This window comes from Eptatretus burgeri, chromosome 2 (assembly GCF_056783735.1).
Source record: "Eptatretus burgeri isolate ZD-2024b chromosome 2, Ebu_testis_v1, whole genome shotgun sequence".
Classification (NCBI taxonomy): domain Eukaryota; kingdom Metazoa; phylum Chordata; class Myxini; order Myxiniformes; family Myxinidae; genus Eptatretus; species Eptatretus burgeri.
Window position 1 is genome coordinate 105,571,340 of NC_140962.1, and position 17,500 is coordinate 105,588,839.

General features: G+C 44.0%; 2 long non-coding RNA genes across 2 annotated transcripts in view; both read left to right on the forward strand.

The window, feature by feature from the left end:
• LOC147032736 (uncharacterized) overlaps nt 1-17,500 on the forward strand; it is a 106,514-nt gene that overhangs the window by 75,083 nt on the left and 13,931 nt on the right. The gene's annotated exons all lie outside the window — the stretch shown is intronic.
• Nucleotides 1-17,500, forward strand: part of LOC147032739 (uncharacterized) — a 19,585-nt gene that overhangs the window by 900 nt on the left and 1,185 nt on the right. Inside the window, exons 1-3 of the long non-coding RNA XR_015055340.1 lie at nt 1-356; nt 6,839-6,926; nt 17,361-17,500. The exon at nt 1-356 is cut by the window's left edge and continues 900 nt beyond it; the exon at nt 17,361-17,500 is cut by the window's right edge and continues 1,185 nt beyond it. This is a non-coding gene — a long non-coding RNA (uncharacterized LOC147032739). The remainder of the gene's footprint in view (nt 357-6,838; nt 6,927-17,360) is intronic.

A 17,500-nucleotide genomic window follows, 5' to 3' on the forward strand; every position in this document is an offset into this window, starting at 1 on the left:
GCGTGACAGACAGACGGAGCCAATTAAAATATCCCCCCCCCCCTCGTCTTCTTTCAAAAAGCGTGGGAATAATCTGTAACTACTCCGACAAATGAACGACTATATACCGTGTGGAATTTTTATTTATGTTCTTAAACCTCACCGAGCGAGTGCGAGAAGAACGGACGGCCAGCTTATGCAACGGGAGGAGACGTTTGTGTGGATTTGTCACTCGACGTTGAGATGCTTCATGTACTTTCGAGTCTCGGAGAAATGAACACGACTGTCGTGGTGCAATGCCAGCAGCGTGTGCTGCATCTCGGGGCATGTTGTCCAACGGACGTGTGTGTTAAGCCGGCTGTCCCATCTGCATTTAGGTACGATGGTAACTGTCGAAAAGAGTTAACTGGCCATTGTGTGCTGGATCCTTGGATACGTTTCCGGCACTGTAGGATGAGCTCCATAAGTGGGCTGCTGCGTTGTAGTTATGGCACAGGTAAAGGATGGGCCAAATGGCCTTTAATTTACCTGCGTCTTGTAGCTGTGCCTCTGATACACCTGTGCCGATGTGATGTCGTTTAAAATCCAATGTTATCGTGAGAATTCGTAACTTGAAATTACTACCATGAATAATTATTTGTTACCTTCATCACCATCATCATCATCATCATCATCATCATCATCGTCATCGTCTACCTCCTCCCAAAGTGTTTACACATTTGTTGTGTTCGTACAAATAATCAAGCAGCAAATTGTCGTTTGTTCCTCGATCACAGGTTGGACAACATGGTTCAATGTTTGCCTGACATTGTATACAATGACAACATAATTATTTCTTACAACAAAGCAAGATAATGTGCAGGGCCGAGATAAAATATATCCTATAGTGTGCGGTTCGTACTGTGTGTACAGGGGGGTTGTACACATATAATCCAACGTCACAGTGCAGCCCCGATAAGGCGGGAATTCCGTTCCAACCTCCATCCCCGGAGGTGCGATTCATGGTCTGGTTATCGGGAATATGAGGATACAGACATCTGTCACGCAGGGACATTGAATACATGCAGATATGGCTGGAAATTTCAAAATAGAATTTACCTGAGGGTGTGTGTGTGTGTGTGTGTGTGTGTGTGTGTGTGTGTGTGTGTGTGTGTGTGTGTGTGTGTGTGTGTGTGTGTGTGTGTGTGTGTGTGTGTGTGTGTGTGTGTGTGTGTGTGTGCGCGCATGTCCGTATACATGTTCGTGTGTGTGTGTGACATGTTCGTGTGGGTGCACATGTTTGTGTGTACATGCTTGTCCGTGTGTGTGCATATCGGTATACATGTTCGTGTGTGTGAATGTGCACACGTTTGTGTGTTTACATGCTTATTCGTGTGTGTGTGTGTGTGTGTGTGTGTGTGTCTGTATACATGTTCATGTGGTGTGTGTGTGTGACATGTTCTTGTCTGTGCACATGTTTCTGTGTACATGCTTCTTCGTGTGTGTGCATGTCGGTATACATGTTCGTGTGTGTGTGTGTGTGTGTGTGTGTGTGTGTGTGTGTGTGTGTGTGTGTGTGTGTGTGTGTGTGTGTGTGTGTGCCCGTATACATGTTCATGTATTGTGTGTTTGACATGTTCGTGTGTGTGCACATGTTTGTGTGTACATGCTTGTTCGTGTGTGTGCATGTCCAGATATGTGTGTGTACATATTTGTGTGTGTCCATGCTTGTTTGTATTTGTGCATGTCCATATATGTGTGTGCGTGTGTACATGCTTGTGTGTGTCCATGCTTGTTTGTGCTTGTGCATATCTGTTTACATGTTCGTGTGTGTGTGTGTGTGTGTGTGTGTGTGCACACGCGTGCTCATGTCCATGCACCTTGCTTTAGACAAGACAGAACTTGCAAAGTTAAGCTTTTCCATGTGACACTTGACCTGTGAATTGTCTAGGGGGCTAGACCAGAGGATAGGCGGTTAAAAAATAGAGACCACTGACCTGTCTGTGATGTGGGAGCAATTGGCCTTGTACTTGGGCCCCATTGCAAGGATTTGATAATAATAGAAAGAGCTTTAGATTTCACAGAACCCAGGAGAGACGGGTGTGGTTCTGAAGCCCCAGCTCATAAGGAGGAGCAGTGTTCCATTGAGCGATGGCTTAGGGTCTTGTAGGCTGGGAGTAATTCTGAATCTTTTTAATGAAAGACTTGGAGCAACAGAAGATGTCCAGTGTGCGGCTGGCTTTGGAGGCCAACTTTGCGAAGTGGTCGCTCAGGGGAGGTCATGGCTGATGGTAAGGCCTAGAAGTTCAAGAGACTGAATCTTTTCCAGTATCTGACCATGGAAATGGATGTATGTGGGTTCTTGTGATGAACCTTCCAGAGCAGCAGGGAGAGACTGCGAGATTTTCCAGGATTGAAAGACATGTTCCATTTGTCAGAGCAGCATCTAATCAATTTCAAAACAGCAGAGAGCGATGCAGCTGCGGTTTGCCTAATGGGGGTACCGAACGACACAATGTGGAGTCTGTCTGCAAAAAAAGCTGGAGACGGTTTTCCAGAGCATCACAAAGGTCGTTTATGGCGATGAAATGATTATTTATGAAGAAACCGAAGATGGTTGGGTGAAGGACACTCTGCCTTGCAGACCACCTGCAGCTACATCCTGGTGTTGTAATCATTGTCCCTATCACAACCACAACCATCTCCCTCTGCGTCATGGATGATTCCAGCCATCGGAGCATTGGTCCTTAAATTCCCATCGATCTTACATTTCGCAGCACTCCTCCATGCTAGACTTGATCAAATGCTGCATTGATGTCAAAGGCAGCAACTGTCACTTCTTCACTGGCATTGTGCTATAACTTTATCAAATTCATTGCAGTGATAAGATGGCCTCCAGAGGTATGCCCTCACCTCTAAGCTGTGCAAACAGGAAATGGGTACAAGTAGGTTCACTCACCTCAAATAGAGGTATATACTCGCCTTCAGCACATGAGGAAAAGTACATACAACCTCGGTTCGAATCCCGACCCAGCTATAAACTGTCATCCTGGTGTTTCACAGGAAGGATGATTCATCAATGTGTGTGCCTTCCCTCAGATGGACCTAAAACTGGAATCCTGTCTGTCGGCATTAGTTGGGGGACGTGAAACATCCCACGGGGTACTTCACGAAGAGTCGGCGAGCTATTGCAAGCATCATGACCAAGTTCCAAATTCCTGCCTTAACCAGGAGAGGGCATTGCATCAGCCATACAACTGCTCTCTCAGCCAATGATGTGACCCTATAGCCTTGTGCTGCTTCTCAACAAAGAAGAAGAAAAAGAGGATTAAACGCATTTCTTTCACACAATTAGATTTGCATTGAAATCGGCCGACGGCCTGTGCAGCCAATTTTATGATTCCTGGCACGACATGCATCCCCTTAATGGTTAAAAATACGAAATGCAAGTGCACAGGTGAATTAACATGTCACACCATTATCACTCTTGCTGAAGGAGAGGGTATTTTATTTGGGTTTGTTTGTTTGTTACTTGCAAAATCGAAGATTTTTTTCAACTATATTGGTTAGTCGATTTTGTTATTCTGTCTGTCTGTCTGTCTGTCTGTCTGTATGTTTGTCGCCTACAGGTCACAATTTTAAACCGATCTTCAGAAAACTTCACCAAATGTTAGAGTTTGTCATAAGGCTGAAGCCTGTTGTTTTTGAGGTCAAAAGGTCAACATAGGCCAAAGGTCAACAACTTAGGTGAGATTTCTAAAATCCTCAATTTTCATCCGATTGACTTGATATGTGAAGAGGATTTATTTTTCAGGTCACTGAATTCAACCACCAATTATTTTGGAGGTCCACATAGGCCAAAAGGTCAACATAGGCTGAATTTCTAAAATTGACAATTTTCATCCGATTCACTTGAAATTTGAAGAGGAGTTGCATATTTGGTCGTTTAATTCAACTACCAATTATTTTTAGGGTGAAATTTGTTTTATGGACTTTGCAAGTTTCGTACTTTGCACGATGTCTTCTTTACTTACGAAATCGAAAGATTTCGAAAGTATATTGATGCCTTCCGTTTCTGTTTGTTTGTTTCTTTGTTTGTTTTTTGTTTGTTTGTAGGCACGATAACTCGAGAACGGAAGAAGCTACCAATGTCAAATTACACCACGTGATTCAGGAGGGTCGTGGCAAGTGCTGATTAGATTTTGGTCAAAATCGGTCAAAGGTCAAGGTCACAGTGAGGTCAAACATAATTCTGTAAATTCATGTGGAGAAATGGAGATTTTTTGCTTCGCTCGACGTTACGAGTTCGTTTTAACTTCGATTTTAATTTTGTCTTCGGGTTTTGCGATCGCTTAGGACGCTTAAAACTCGGTTGTCGAAATTCTGGAACAGCGATGAATAACTGATATATATATATATATATATATATATATATATATATATATATATATATATATATATATATATATATATATATATAAGTCTTTTATCAGATTCTTCTGAAAAGTAATACACCTATTATCTGGCATATCCTGCTGGTACTGAATCACTTTTTTTTTTAAATAAAAACAAAAAAATGGAATTTTTATAAGAAATCTAGTTTTTGTCTGGGACTCATTATCTGCAAACCACAGTGTAAAATCGTAGACCACAATGAATTCAGAATTCAAGCTCCCCTTGGGCTTCTGACTGATTCATGCTTTTATAAGACAAGGTCAGAGGTCAAGTTGACGATTTTGTAAGTACCAGTCTATGACTACTTGTTTGTTTGTATGTTTGTTTGTTTGTTTGTTTGGAGGCACGATAACTCAAGAACGGAAGAAGCTACCAATGTCAAATTACACCACGTGATTCAGGAGGGTGATGGCTCGTGCTGATTAGATTTTGGTCAAAATCCGTCAAAGGTCAAGGTCACGGTGAGGTCAAATATTCGATTTTTGATGGTTTGGTACAGATAACTCGAGAATGGAAGAAGCTACTAATGTCAAATTACACCACATGATTCAGGAGGCTGATGGCTAGTGCTGATTAGATTTTGGTCAAAATCGGTCAAAGGTCAAGGTGACAGTGAGGTCAAACATCCAAAAATGATAACTCGAGAACGGAAGAAACTTCCAATGTCAAATTACACCACATGATTCAGGAGGGTGGTGGCTAGCGCTGATTAGATTTTGGCCAAAATCGGTCAAAGTCAAGGTCACAGTGAGGTCAAACATCCAAAACATTTGATTTTTGATGGTTTGGTACAGAATCATCGTAGAAACTTCTGGTTTGCGTCGCAACCTTCTCAAGAGACAGCTTTTATTAGACAAGGTCAGAGGTCAAGTTGACGATTTCGTAAGTACCAGTCTATGACTGCTTGTTTGTTTGTTTGTTTGTTTGTAGGCACGATAACTCGAGAACGGAAGAAGCTACCAATGTCAAATTACACCACGTGATTCAGGAGGATGATGGCTAGCGCTGATTAGATTTTGGTCAAAATCGGTCAAAGGCCAAGGTCACAGTGAGGTCAAACATCCAAAACATTCGATTTTTGATGGTTTGGTACAGAATCATCGTAGAAACTCCTGGTTTGCGTCGCTACCTTCTCTCGAGACAGCTTTTATTAGACAAGGTCAGAGGTCAAGTTGACGATTTCGTAAGTACCAGTCTATGACTGCTTGTGACTTACGAAATCTAAAGATTTCGTAAGTATGTTGATGCCTTCCGTTTCTGTTTGTTTGTTTGTTTGTTTGTAGGCACGATAACTCGAGAACGGAAGAAGCTACCAATGTAAAATTACACCACGTGATTCTGGAGGGCGATGGCTGGTGCTGATTAGATTTTGGTCAAAATCGGTCAAAGGTCAAGGTCACGGTGAGGTCAAATATTCGATTTTTGATGGTTTGGTACAGATAACTCGAGAACGGAAGAAGCTACCAATGTCAAATTACACCACGTGATTCAGGAGGCTGATGGCTAGTGCTGATTAGATTTTGGTCAAAATCGGTCAAAGGTCAAAGTCACAGTGAGGTCAAACATCCAAAAAATGATAACTCGAGAACGGAAGAAGCTTCCAATGTCAAATTACACCACGTGATTCAGGAGGGTGATGGCTAGCGCTGATTAGATTTTGGTCAAAATCGGTCAAAGGTCAAGGTCACAGTGAGGTCAAACATAATTCTGTAAATTCATGTGGAGAAATGGAGATTTTTTGCTTCGCTCGACGTTACGAGTTCATTTTAACTTAGATTTTAATTTTGTCTTCAGTTTTTGCGATCGCTTAGGACGCTTAAAACTCGGTTGTCGAAATTCTGGTAAAAATCGGATGTTTTGGAGATGTTTTAAGATTGTATAAAAAAAATTTCACTCGCGCGTCATGGGTCGTCACGTGATGCAGTGCGCAATTCCGTAAATTCATGTGGAGAAATGGAGTATTTTTGCTTTGCTCGACGTTACGAGTTCGTTTTAACTTCGATTTTAATTTTGTCTTCGGTTTTTGCGATCGCTTAGGACGCTTAAAACTTGGTTGGCGAAATTCTGGTAAAAATCGGATGTTTTGGAGACGTTTTAAGATTGTATAAAAAATATTTCACTCGCGCATCACGGGTCGTCACGTGGTGCAGCGCGCTCGAGCAGACGCGTCGTTGACTCACGTATGGTTTTGCGTGTGCGCGCTGACGGTGTTTTCGATAAAGATGGTGTTTAAAACTCATTTTTTTATCCCAATTAAGGTTATCCTCACATGCCTGACTCGCTGAGCCGTCGGATTATGCAAAGATTGTTGGTGGATGGCCGAATATTACGGTTTTGTGACTGATAAAATAATATAAAATAATTGCGTGGAGAAATGGAGATTTTTGCTTCGGTCGACGTTACGATTTTTGATGGTTTGGTGCAGATTCATCGTATAAACTTCTGGTTTGCGTCGCTACCTTCTCCAGAGACAGCTTTTATTAGACAAGGTCAGAGGTCAAGTTGACGTTTTCGTAAGTACCAGTCTATGACTACTTGTCTTGTTTGTTTGTTTGCTTGTTTGTTTGTCCGCACAGAAATTTCATGTTTCTCTTTGCAATCGCTTGGTGGATTGTACCAAAAATTTTTACCATTGGTGCAAATGCTCCTTTAGAATGTTTGAATGATAATTATGATGTCGTAGCTCACATGGTGTGGCAGCCATATTGAAAATACAGAAAAACTTTGGACCTTTGTATCTCTGAAACCGCACCAAGGAAAAAACTGAAACTTGGCACATAGCAAGTACTCCTCATGGGGAATGAGTTTGATTTTTATGACTTCATCGGTGCCTTCATTATGACGTCATAATTGCATATGTGGAACGCCACATCTGATCAGTATGAAAATTGAGGATCATCTCAGGATGAAATGTTCCACAGAAAAAATTTTTGATGATGTCATCGGTCACGTGATTTGGCAGCCATATTGTGAAAAAAAATTCAAAAATCTTCCTCTCTGAAGTAGCTCAACAGATCGAGGCAAAAGTTTACATGTATGACCGCCTATCCATGAGGAACAAAAGGTTCACACAAATGACATCATCCGTCACATGATTTGGCACCCATATTTGATTTACCCTAAAACCTATAAAAAAATCTTCTTCTTCAGAACGGCTGGACAGATTGAGGGGAAACTTCACACAAATGTTCCCCAAGTCTTGAGGCTACCAGGGTATTCACGAATAATTGATATCACGTAGTCTGGCAGCCATATTGGATTGAGTGAAAAACTTTTAAAAATTATTTCTCTTGAATCAGTCGATGTGAAACTTCACAATTATGATCTCGTAATGATGGGGAATATAAATTTTATATTTCAACCTGATTGGACATATGATCTGGCAGCCAGAATTATATAAATTTTTGAATCCTGGAATTTTTTTTTTCCTTTTTTGAATTGGACTGACTTGGTTGTACCTGGAGGGGTTTGAGGGTCGAGAAGTAGCAGCTAAAATGCGAATCCTTTCCAGGTTCCTCCTTATGACTTAATCTTTGCTTTTTTTCTTGTTCAGGTTCCTTCTGATGACTCCAATGCAGGACTGTACCTATTTGGTCTTCCATTTGATTTGATTTGAATTTATTTCAATCCCATTTTACATTAACTTTAATAATAATAAACGTCATGGGTCAGGGTTAGTTGTCCGATCAAAGCGGGGTTGCATCAAAGCAGGATGTCTTGGTACCCGGTCATCACTGCCAATAGTTATAAAGTGGCAGTTCTAATTATGTCATTAATTACGTAACACACCAGTACAGAAATGCCACACAAAATACACCACACAAAACTACACAAACACCACACATAAGTCCTGGCAAGGGTCTGCAATCTATGATTGCTCTTTTTCTTGTTATTTATATGAAGTTAAGAGGACAAAAGAGTCCATGATTCCAAAAAGTTTTAAACAACAAAAAGTGCTTACAACCTGCTCCGAACTCTGAACAGACTGAAGGACAAAACATAAACGTAAATCCCTCCTCTTATCTCTTGATACAGTGAAGTTTCTGCGCAGAGCTATGCACTGTGCACAGTGCCTCCAATGACATTCATTAGGGATGATTTCCACCTTCCACCAGCTATATGATGATATGTACCATGCTCCTTATATGGCGTCCGTGCTATAGTCTCTGGGCAAGGGTTTCACGAGCTTTGAATCTCTACCATGCTCCTTCCATGGCGTTCGTGCGATAGTCTCGGGGCAAGGGTTACACGAGGTTTGAATCTCGAAGTAGTCTCTGGGCAAGGGTTATGCCATTGCCTTCCCAGTAGTCAGTCATGGCAGGAATTTTTAACTGGTCAGGATGCCGGCAATAGCTCACCTTCTCTTCGTGAAGGACCCCGTGTTGTCTCTAAAGTTAACCACCTAGTTCCGGCAGATGGCATGCCAGTTTAACATCCTTGCGAGGGACCGCACACACATTGTTGGACCACCCTGCCTGTGAAACACCGGGATGACAGTTTATAGCTGCGTCGGGATTCGAACCCTGGCTAGACAGATCAGAGGTGAGTTTATCCTGGCTGGACAGACAGAACCCTGGCTTGAAATCGAGTCTAGACTATCCTGCCAGCCCTCCCAAAGCTAAACGGGAAAGATATTTGTGAGGACATCGGAGTAAGAGAAATGTATACAGTAGAATGATGAGGTGAGGAGGCAGGTGGTGGTAAAAAAAATAATTACACCAAATTTCAGACTTAATAAAGATGTGACCCCAAAGGCTGAACCCACATTTTCCAACGTACAACAATTGGGGTCTGCCCTCAGTCGCTATTGGGACTCGTTTCCTGAGGCTGAAAAGAAAATTTGCAAAACAGTGGCACAATTAATTTATTTAATTGGCATTATTATCCTATGAGATGAGTGAATTGGTGGGATCCCTGAACTTGTCCCTTTCTGACCCGTCCGGTGATCATTGAACTTTTCTCGGTCCCAATTTCATTTCCAAGCCCCCATCCTCCGTGGTGATAACCCGAGGCTCCTGGATTCTGGCAATGCATCTCACAGTAGCAAGAGCATCCTCATGGCCGTGGGGCATAGGAACGAAGCCCCAGGTGAGTTTCCAACCTGTACGTGTGAAGTCACAACATTGCATCTACGCACCCTTTCACTTTGATCAGCAATGACATGAAAGGTTGTGCCAGGCGCAGCGAGCAGAGCCGACCAACCTTCGTGCTAATCCGTTTTCAGGGAGAGCGCATCAGAGCAAGGAACAAAGCAGAAAAGGCGGGTGGAATAAAAATGCTTCAGAGTTGCCAATAAAAGCGTCAAAAGAGAGTGAAAAAAAAATAATCAGCTTTTCTCTATAAATCCTTGGCCAAAGTAAGGGCTTATAGATATAAAAGTTAATCTGATTAGTCAATCGAAACTTGATTCATTGTCTAAAAGTTTCACGATTCGCCGATTATACGGCTCATATGGAAATGCTTTATCGCGTTGAATACAATTTGAAACGTCCCAGGTAAACTGGGTCGAACAAAGAGGCCCACTACACCCGTGTCGCAACTCGTTATATAATGTATATCAGTCCAGGCCGATAGACAGATGCTGCTTCCGGCGCGACCGGAAGCAGAGTCGGTCGGGGAGGGGGGGCAAGTTAGTGCCAGGGTACATTTACATAACGGTGAAATCAAATAGGGCCGCGATGGCCAGCCTTATTAGCGTGTGTAATTGGCTGAGGCAGGCAGTGCTTGGGAGTAATGCATTACTGACGGGCATCCAGATAAGTGGAGGCAAGGAGCTGGCTGCCAGTATCTTTTCCATTTATCTCGGGGGGAAATTAACTTGGAACTGGGTAGAGAGGGTGGCTGGAGAAAGAGACGCAGTGGCCAGACATTACCTGCCTGATGCTATCGCATAACTTTAGGAAGGCCAGCCGGGAGGTTGAAGGCACCGAGGTGCTTCGGCCGTACCTCGGAGAGACACCCAGCCACTTTTATCTGCTGCATTTTTGCTGCATCGTAAGAGCAATGAGACAATAACAGCGCCAATCTGTCTGTTCAGCAGCCATGTGCAAAGGAATTGGTCGGGGGTGGGGGAGGATGGGGGTACACGGGGAGGATTATGAGCACGACGAGTAGAAAATCATCATAATAGCCAGGCACAAAGGTAGAATAATTTGCACAGGTACATGGAAACTCAGCTAAACGGGAAGTTTAAACCCTTTTCTATAAAATGTCCAAATGTGCATTTGCTGAGTCTCATGATCATGATCTGAAACTGGCATTTCATGCTTCGTTGGTAATTGAAATAGCCTTATCGTACATTCAGCACCAAAGACTGAGCCATCAGTTCTGCAAGCATACTTGCAATGGTGGCCATGAGGGGTCTAGTGTCATTGCGGGTCAAAGAAGGTGGTTTGTAAAACTCGGGAATCACCAAATAAATAGGTTTGTCTGATCATTCAAATGGATTTTATTTTTGCATTGAGTCCACAAAGCCAGAACAGATGTACCACACCAGGGAAGACAGAAATGTGTTCGTCCATCATAAAATAACCTGATAAGTGGAACACACACGGTACATTGTTTTTCATCAACCCTCGTTACATGACGACCTCTCAACACCCACCCCGCTAGTTCAGGCAATGTTACCGTAGTCGACGTTGCCTTGCAAGCTGGGACGGCACAGAGGACGCTTTGCCGTCGTTATCGGAGGGCCATCGGCCTTTAAATCCTCAACAAAGCAATCTCTGACGCTTCGTACAAAGAAGTCGGTGTACAAAGCCGATGGAAGGCAGCCCTACTCTATTCCTACAGCTGTAACGCCAGGGACCATGGATGTCGGCATGTCTGCAAAAACGGATGAAGACCTTACAGGTGCCTGGTGGACTGTTGGGTTTCTGGTCACCATGAAGAAAAACGAGCTAGTTTTGGTCTTCATCTTCGTGTGCCATCCACTCCCTATGTGTAGGATCTTCCAAATGTAAGCATGGCAACTTATGTAGTTATAATTGGTGATGGAGTGAAGGCCTTTTACAGATCAGTTGTGAAAGAAGATCAATTTTTGTACAACCCTCGCCCACTTCGCCACTTTCATACTCCTTACAGAGTGTTGCTGCTGCCAAAGCAATTTTTGGCAAGGGTTATACTGGGTGGTTTGCCATTGCCTTCCCAGTATTAGTTAGGACTGGAATTTGTTCATGGTGTTGGCCATAGCTTTCCTGCTCTTCGTGGAGGACACCGCAGGATCTTTAACGTCCACCGACTAATGCCGGCATCGGGGACGCCCAGTATAACGTCCATTCGAGGGATGGCACACATATTGATGTGACACACCGGGATGACTGCTTATAGCTGGGTTGGGATTCGAACCTGGGCTGGACAGCTTAGAGGCGTATGTCTAGGTCATCCTGCCAGGCCCTCCTCCTTTACCATCCATTATTGTCCAAACTGTGAACAATATGTAGATGAGCACTTGCTGAATACAGAACTGTGACAGCATTTTTGGCAACAATGGTTTCCCAATCTAGAGAATGCAATGTTTGATAGAAATAACTTTACAAGCGGCTTTTCACTCACAATAAGGGCTATCACAGGAGAAGCAAGGAGGGGTGGGGTCGGGGGGAGGGGGGGTGTTCAGAGAATTAAATATGAGAAACGAAGAGAAGGAATGGTGTTTTTGGAGATCTCCGCAGCGTATTAGCATCGACCCCTATCCGAATGGGGATGACCGTGCAATGGTCACAAACGGATTTCACAAGTTCATGTTTTCGGCAGTCTTTGACATCACCACTGTTTTAACCCTAATCTGTATTGAAAACCCCTTCCGATAAAAAGTATTCAATGCGAACATTATAACAAAGCTCGACACAAGCACTTGAACCCAAAGACCAGATCACGTACATGATGGACCTTATCAAAGCAATGCGTTCCACATACCTTGGCGCAAAGGCCAGAACACACGTCCTGACAATGGCTACTCTTGCAAATCCTATTTTGAGAAACATGTTTTCATGGAATAATGTGTTTTTTAATCCAAATATTAGGCCAAAATGAAACACGTGTACTCCGACCCGAAGACCTCAGAACAAGGTCATGTACAAAGGTTGTTGGTAAAACTACCAAAGGCCAAAATGCATGGCCATGGAAGAAGCACTTACTGTTTCTGCCATAATGGCATCATCAGCACATAAATCAGGAAATTTTTCAACATAAAACGGGTTGCTTTGCCCTTTGGGTTTGGGTTATGTTCCCTGAACTTGAATGCCAAAGGACACCGTGACTGCAATGGTGTGGAAAATGTAATAACATTCACCGGCAAATATAAAAAGCACAGGTGTAAATAAAAGTGTAACTCCAAAGAAAAGTTAGAAAACAAGTAAAGACAGAAGAAGAAGAAAAAGATGAAGCGAAGAGTGGAAAGAAGTATGGGAAGAGAAACAGGAGTAAGGGATTGGGAAGGGAGAGGAATGTACGGAGCGCAGGTGATGGGCAAGGTCAAAATTCGGGAATTTTTGCACATGTAATAAATATCTGGACAAAAACAACTTCCCTCATGCTGCTGAAATGTTTTTTGTCCCTTTTGTTTTCAAAATGGCTAAAATGTCGTTTCCCAGCTTCCAGTGTGATGGGTCGAACCACTCGCTAGGGGGCGCATCACGGTACGACTGGACCGACAGTGTGGATGTGGACCAAGATACAAATAATAACAATACGAGTATGTACTTTAACCAAGCTGTGGCTGCAGTCTTCTCGTGATGTGTAAATATTCGGTTATTTTAAAATCCTTACACGGGGTTGTGGTCAAAAAAACACACAAACAAAGGTATATGTCGGTGAACAAAATATGGATCGACCGATGGCCACTGTTGACTTGAGACAGACATGCTTTGCCAGTATGCAGATAAATGGGGAGATGATGGACAAATAGATGAGTAGATAAGGAAAGGCCAATCTTGGGTTGGGCTATTGGGAATGTGTAGCATGGTGGTGCCATGCAGGTTGTGACATCATTACCGTGACGGCGCTGGCGCCAAACCCGTCTGCACGTCCCGTGATGTATCAAGGCATTGCACACCTGTCTGTAAGCTCACCGGACGATCAACAACAATCCTGCAGACAGTTTACAACCATGGATGGCTTCGGTGGCGTCGGCACGGAGCACCTTTCAAAGCACTTCGTTCAAGTCGCAACAAAAACGCGCAAATTGGGCACGATTATGAAGTTGGCCTTGTTCTTGTGCAATTCATTTGGTTTTGTTTTTTGTACGGTATAAGATTTGGATTTTAACAGCTCTGAACTACAACAACTGGGTTTCAATATCAATCGTTGTTTCACGATTTAAGAGCAGCTTGGAGCTGGAGTCGTGGGTAAACTCTTCTTGCATTCCAATCACTGGTCAATCTTGGGCTGGCAGGATGGTCCAGACTCTCGAGGTACTCACACTCACCTCAAAGCTCCCAAGCTTGGGATAGGATCTCGTTTCACAGGCAGGGTGATTCATCATTGTGTGCCGTCCCTCGGATGGATGTTAAACTGGGCGTCCCGTCTGTCGACATCAGTTGGTGGGTATTAAAGATCCCACGGTGTCCTTCGTGAACAGTCGGTGAGCCATCGCCGGCACCCTGAATAAATTACAAATTCCTGTTCTAACGTAAAGGGGCACTGCATCAGTGGCACTGCCACACTCCCTGCAATAAATGATGCCAAGTCCTCCATACGAAGGACAACTGGTCAAGCCATTACACATTTTTCGGGAATCGGCAGGTTGGAGTCAGTTTGATTACCACCTACAGTACGTACTGTATACTACCTAGGAACCTTGAGTAGCTGTCACCGAAAAACGATGTTACATTTATATACAACTTTCGGGGATATGTTAACAAACATTGTTCTTTATAAACAGCTTCGTGTGAGGGAAGGAAAAAAGTTTGGCTCGGTAATTTAGAAAACACGTAAATACGGCAAATGGTTCGGAAATCGGATGGTATTTCACAACAACTCGATCAAAATGGCGGAGCACAAACCACTCGCTCAGGGTGACGGAGCACGAACCGGTCGCTCAGGGTGACGGAGCACGAACCGGTCGCTCAGGGTGACGGAGCACGGACCGGTCGCTCAGGGTGACGGAGCACGAACCGGTCGCTCAGGGTGACGGAGCACGAACCGGTCGCTCAGGGTGACGGAGCACGAACCGGTCGCTCAGGGTGACGGAGCACGAACCGGTCGCTCAGGGTGACGGAGCACGAACCGGTCGCTCAGGGTGACGGAGCACGAACCGGTCGCTCAGCGTGACGGAGCACGAACCGGTCGCTCAGGGTGACGGAGCACGAACCGGTCGCTCAGGGTGACGGAGCACGAACCGGTCGCTCAGGGTGACGGAGCACGAACCGGTCGCTCAGGGTGACGGAGCACGAACCGGTCGCTCAGGGTGACGGAGCACGAACCGGTCGCTCAGGGTGACGGAGCACGAACCGGTCGCTCAGATTGACGGAGCACGAACCGGTCGCTCAGGGTGACGGAGCACGAACCGGTCGCTCAGGGTGACTGAGCACGAACCGGTCGCTCAGGGTGACGGAGCACGAACCGGTCGCTCAGGGTGACGGAGCACGAACCGGTCGCTCAGGGTGACGGAGCACGAACCGGTCGCTCAGGGTGACGGAGCACGAACCGGTCGCTCAGGGTGACGGAGCACGAACCGGTCGCTCAGGGTGACGGAGCACGAACCGGTCGCTCAGGGTGACGGAGCACGAACCGGTCGCTCAGGGTCACGGAGCACGGACCAGTCGCTCAGGGTGACGGAGCACGAACCGGTCGCTCAGGGTGACGGAGCACGGACCGGTCGCTCAGGGTGAGGAGCATGAACCACTCAGTCAGGGTGACTGAGCACGAACCACTCGCTCAGGGTGACGGAGCATGAACCGGTCGCTCAAAATGACATAGCGTGGTACCACAATCAACAATGGGTGCTCGGTAAGTGGCTTAAGTACTTATGCAAGCACTCCAATGAGAGGGTTGATAAGGAACGGTTGGCCAGGCTGTCGCTGCATACCATAAAAGATCCCTTTCACTTTAAAGCCCGTCTTCATCACGCACGCAGCAGTTAATGAAATAAATTTAATTCCTTCAAAAAATGACTTTATCCACAAAAGAGTTGCTGCTTAATGCAGAACAACCCTGGAAATATCTCAAAGTTCAATCGCGCTTGAAATAAACATTGCAAAGAATTCGCCATTTTGTCTGCTCAGGGTGATTGAGCACGAACCACTCACACGTGTCTGTGCACGTGTCACTTGGTTCATCGGTTTGAAGTCCCCGTAAATATTTTCACTTTTTAAAAAAAATATCCGTTTTTTACCATATTTGGTTTGATTCCCTGTTGAGCACCTCCCAAAACCTCCAAAAATATAGCCACAGATCTGGCAGACACTATGGATAGTCAGCCCCTCTGGGGGACAGGGTGCGAGGTCTTGCAGTGAATGCATTAAATCATATAGCTCAATGAAGCTGGTTAATTTTGGCACATTCCTAATTTTTTTGTTTTCTCAATACAATTATCCAAATATGAGAAAAAGAAAAGTTTAATGCTTTGGGAATTTCACATTTTCTTGTGCATGTATGGAGGAGGGAACATAGCCTAGCTTGATTCAAGTAAATAGGTCTATCGGCTTAGTTATAAGATTCGTTATTTCTTTAAATTATCAGATTTCACAACAGATTTCGACATTTATTTAGTCCGGATGATATCCGATCCTAAAAAGCGAAATAATATTTTGACGATATACTTTAATTCGTCCGTGAGAGTCGGTCTTGGAAAATCATATCATAATGCATGAAAATGGCTCCAAGATCCTCATTTGAAAAACTATAGGACTTACAACAGCGATGTACACAACGATTCATAACTAAACTTTGTCGTTAAAAGATCATTGCAGCCTGTTCTAAGTCGGGGTGAGGTTGAGCAGGCCAAAAAAACATGGCGGCTTCAGACCCCAGCGAGGTTACCCAGAAAACGCCTTAAGACCTGAGACAGCGAGGTGGACGAGGATTGCTTGACGAAGGATATAATTTAATAAGGACGTTAATTATCTTCAAAAGGGGTGTTTTAATTAACCCAAACACTCAATTTTTACTCTTGCACTTCCATGAAGTTTTCTTTGTATGCATGCAAAGTTTCAAGCTGCTAGGTTTTATAGTTTTGGAGTTATGGAGGAGACACTGACACACTGTTACACACACACGCACACAAACACATAAACACACACACACACACACACACACACACACACACACACACACACACACACACACACACACACACACACACACACACACACATTGCCTTTTATTAGTACAGAAGAAGATAGATAGTGACTTAAATAGAAAAAGAAAAATCTTCACAAGGTCAAGAACAGAATTATGGGACAGAAAAACAAATAAATTAATTACATCCTAAACTGGAAGGACACTCGGTCGAGTGCATACCACGCAATGCCTGATCCACAAGAACATATCTGGCCCAATACATTTTTTCAGATATTGTGCTAAATATCGTTTTTGGCCCAATTTATCAACGGTGAAAAAAACACTGAAAAAATTCTCGTAACCAGATGCTATTCGGATATTCACCAAAATCGAATCACTTTGTCATGGTCAAACACCCAACCTGTCCACCAAGTTTCGTCCGAATCCGTCCTCAACTTTTTCAGTTACCGTGCTCTATATTTGTTTAGCACAATCTCTCAATGGTGAAGAATCACTTGAAACATTCTGGTAGCCGGATCCGGATTCGGATCTTCACCAAAATCGAATAACTTTGTCGTGGTCAAACACCCAACCTGTCCACCAAGTTTCGTCCGAATCCGTCCTCAACTTTTTGAGTTACCGTGCAGAGAGAGAGAGAGAGTCCCAAAAGTCTGGATCCATCGGCATTTTTCCTAATATACAATTTGATATTTTTCTTTTTCTTGCAGATCCAAGATGGCTTCGAAACTAACAATGGAAGATCAAATTGAACTCATTCACATGTACGCAAGACAGGATTCTTCACATCGAGTAGTTGCTGACGAATTCAACAGAAAACATCCTGATCAGCATCCAATAACACATGCCA